This window comes from Haematobia irritans, chromosome 2 (genome assembly GCF_050003625.1).
Source record: "Haematobia irritans isolate KBUSLIRL chromosome 2, ASM5000362v1, whole genome shotgun sequence".
Classification (NCBI taxonomy): domain Eukaryota; kingdom Metazoa; phylum Arthropoda; class Insecta; order Diptera; family Muscidae; genus Haematobia; species Haematobia irritans.
Genome location: NC_134398.1, coordinates 132,682,311 through 132,685,745, shown reverse-complemented (window position 1 = coordinate 132,685,745; position 3,435 = coordinate 132,682,311). Strand labels below are relative to the sequence as shown.

The following is a 3,435-nucleotide window of genomic DNA, read 5'->3' as shown; positions in this document are numbered from 1 at the left end:
TGACAGTCCCGGAAGCTATGAAAATGCTGCTTTTCAAGCCACAGGTACAGATGGCTTGCCAAACCAGATATTTTTTTGCGAACTTTGACAGTTTTATGTGCTTGAAAATATCTGCTACCTTTCCCCTTCCTTTTGCCGTATAAAACTCCTGTCCCGGAAGCTGCTTGTAGTCGGCTTTGAGGTAGGTTTCGTCGTCCATTACCACGCAGTCAAACTTCGTCAGCATCGCCGTGTACAGCCTCCGGGATCGCGCTTTGGCCGTCGTATTTTGTTTATCATCGCGATTTGGAGTCACTACCTTCTTGTAAGTCGATAGTCCGGCTCGTTTTTTGGCTCGATGCACGGTTGTAGACGATAAACCCAGCTTATTTGCGGCATCTCGGAGAGAGAGGTTAGGGTTTCGCTTGAAACTACCGGCAACTCTCTTTGTCGTCTCAGCGGCTTCCGGTTTTCGATTTCCCCCCGATCCATACTTCCTGGCTGTCGACAAACGTTCCCCAAACATTTTAATTACATTTGTAACGGTTGATTTGGCAACTTTTAGCGATTTTGCCAGCTTTGCGTGCGAGTAGCTCGGATTTTCGCGATGCGCGAGCAAAATTTTGATACGCTGCTCTTCTTGCTTGGACGGCATTTTGACATTTTGACATTTTCCAAAATCAAAATAGGAGCAACATTCTACACACACACACCTTCAAAATGAGGGGTGTTCAGGTTTTTTAAGTGCAAAATTGAAAGAAATACGTCATGTTTATATTGACCAAATTTTGACCGTATCACCCTATAGCTCCCATATAAACGGACCCCCAAATTTGGCTTGCAGAGCCTATAAGAGAAGCATATTTCATCCGATCTGGCTAACATTTGGTACATGGTGTTGGTATATGGTATCTAACACCCATGCAAAAATTGGTCCATATCGGTCAATAATTATATATAGCCCCCATATAAACCCATCCCCCGATTTGGCTTGCGGAGCCTCAAAGAGAAGCAAATTTCATCCGATCCAGCTGAAATTTGGCACATGGTGTTGGTATATGGTCCTTAATAACCTTGCAAAAATTGGTCGACATCGGTCCATAATTATATATAGCCCCCATATAAATCGATCCCCAGATTTGGCCTCCGGAGCCTCAAAGAGAAGCAAATTTTCTTCCGATACGGCTGCAATTTGGTACATGGTATTAGTATATGGTCTCTAACAACCATGCAAAAATTGGTCCATATCGGTTCATAATTATATATAGCACCCGTATAAACCGATCCCCAGATTTGAACTCCGGAGCCTCTTAGAGGAGCAAAATTCATCCGATCCGGCTGAAATTTGGTACATTGTGTTAGTATATGGTCTCTAACAACCATTAAAAAATGTGTCCATATCAGTCCATAATTATATACAGCCCCATATGTATGTTTTTGACAGTTGGATGTACTCAGCTGTCAACAGATTACTGTGATGTAGTACCTTTAGTAGTTTTATCATGGAAATTAGTTAAAAACTACGGTTTCTTTAAGCCCAAGACACCAAATCGGGAGGTCGGTTTATATGGGGACTATATCAAAACCTGGACCGATATAGCCAATCTTCGAACTTGACCTGACTGCAAACAAAAGACGAGTTTGTGCAAAATTGCTTCGTTATTGAAGACTGTAGCGTGATTACAACGGACAGCCAGACAAACAGACGGCCATGGTTGTATTGTCATAGAATTTCTCCCTGATCAAGAATATATGTTTATACTTTATATAGTCGGAAATCGATATTTCGATGTGTTAACATACAAACGTAATGACAAACTTCCCAGCAAACAAAGCAACGCCAAAAAAGTAGTGAAAATGCTCTTTTTGGATGCGGAAGTGGCGCAGAAGCGACGAATTTAACACGGGCTTGTCATAGGACGGATGGCCACCATTTCAAATGCCGTTGCACTGAATTTGCAGCACTTCTTAAGGTGTGATCGGAATTTAGTGTTTTGGATGTAAATTAAAAAATTTTGCAATAATTTGTCAAATAAATAATTTTTTATGATTTTTAAAGCATTGTACCGCTTGTCTGAAACGTTTGACATCCAATATTTGCAAAAATTGGCATTTTTTTAAGAATAGATTTTGCATTTTTTTCGAAAAAAAATTTAATAATTTGTACCATTTTATTAATCCTTATTCTGTTTTAAATCTTTTAAAAACAGAAAAAGTTAAAATTTCTTTTCAAAAATATGAAAGAAACGTGTTACAATAAAATTGAGTTAAAAGAGCTTCCTGTGTAGTTAAAGTAAAGAACATCTTTGGAAGAACATTTTTGGAAGTGCTTTTAAAGTTGTGCCTTTAGAAGCACTTCCAATTTGTTTTGCTGGTTTATTATACCCATTATCACCATTCTATGGTGGTGGGTATAAATATGATTTGTTTTGGTGCTGACAAATATTTCAATGTGTTTTCAAAACACAACAAAATATAAACAAACATCATTCAAAAAAAAATATCAAATCAACAAAAACATAATTTCATTGTATGAACTCTCACACACACGCACCAAGGAGGAATGGGCAAGCGGACGAGCCCTCTATCTGTCTGTCCGTCCACAAAAAGAATCATAAAAATGTACCAACGAAATAACCGTAAAAATGATATTTTCTTCATCATTGGGATATTTCATTAATTTTCCTGAGAATCCGATCGAGTGTTCTGTGTGTTTATGTTAAATGTGAATGGAAACGGAGAAGAAAAGAACAACCTTACATCTTGTCCCAGTTGAATGTGCTATATTAACGCTATACTACGTAGGTCTATTCCAAGGTATCCGAGAATTTTGTTTTCATCCCAAAAAAAGAGTTATTATCAGATGTATATCTTTTACTTTTTATTAATGGATAAATATGATTTTATTATTATGGATTTCATAGAATGTGTGCTGCCTGACATTTTATAGGGTTCTGGATAATCGGTCCATGTATTGATTACAAATTGTTATGTTATGTCGAAAATAAGTTTATTATACATCCCAAAATAGTTAACGTGAGTGAAGTGACTAGAACAAAATTGGGATGTTGTGTTAAGATTTCCAGGAGCGATTATATTCATATAGAGTATTAAATGTCCATTTAAGGAAACTTTGTCCAAACTCAAATAATAAAATAGCATGAATGTTAAAAGTTAAACGTGTGTGTATGTGTATGTGTGGTTCTGTTTTCTTATGAATATTTTAATCGATTTTCTACGAAACGAAACCTTTCTTTCTTTAGATAATAAATAATACATCCATAACTTCAAACTATTCAAACATTTTATAACAAAATTAATCAAAATATTTTCGGATAGACTCACGCGTGAGTTACGGAAATTTTCGTGAGTCACAACAATTTCGTGTTACGTGCACACCTCTACAACAAGGTTACGTGGATGACATCATATATATGTATCGCCCGATTTCGACAA

The 3,435-nt window shown here is 36.9% G+C and overlaps 1 long non-coding RNA gene across 1 annotated transcript; it reads left to right on the top strand.

Moving 5' to 3' along the window:
• Positions 1 to 2,533: 2,533 nt before the first annotated feature.
• LOC142224033 (uncharacterized) lies at positions 2,534 to 3,158 on the top strand. The gene is made up of 2 exons (XR_012719004.1): positions 2,534 to 2,780; positions 2,904 to 3,158. It is a non-coding gene; the product is annotated as an uncharacterized LOC142224033 (long non-coding RNA).
• Positions 3,159 to 3,435: the final 277 nt, after the last annotated feature.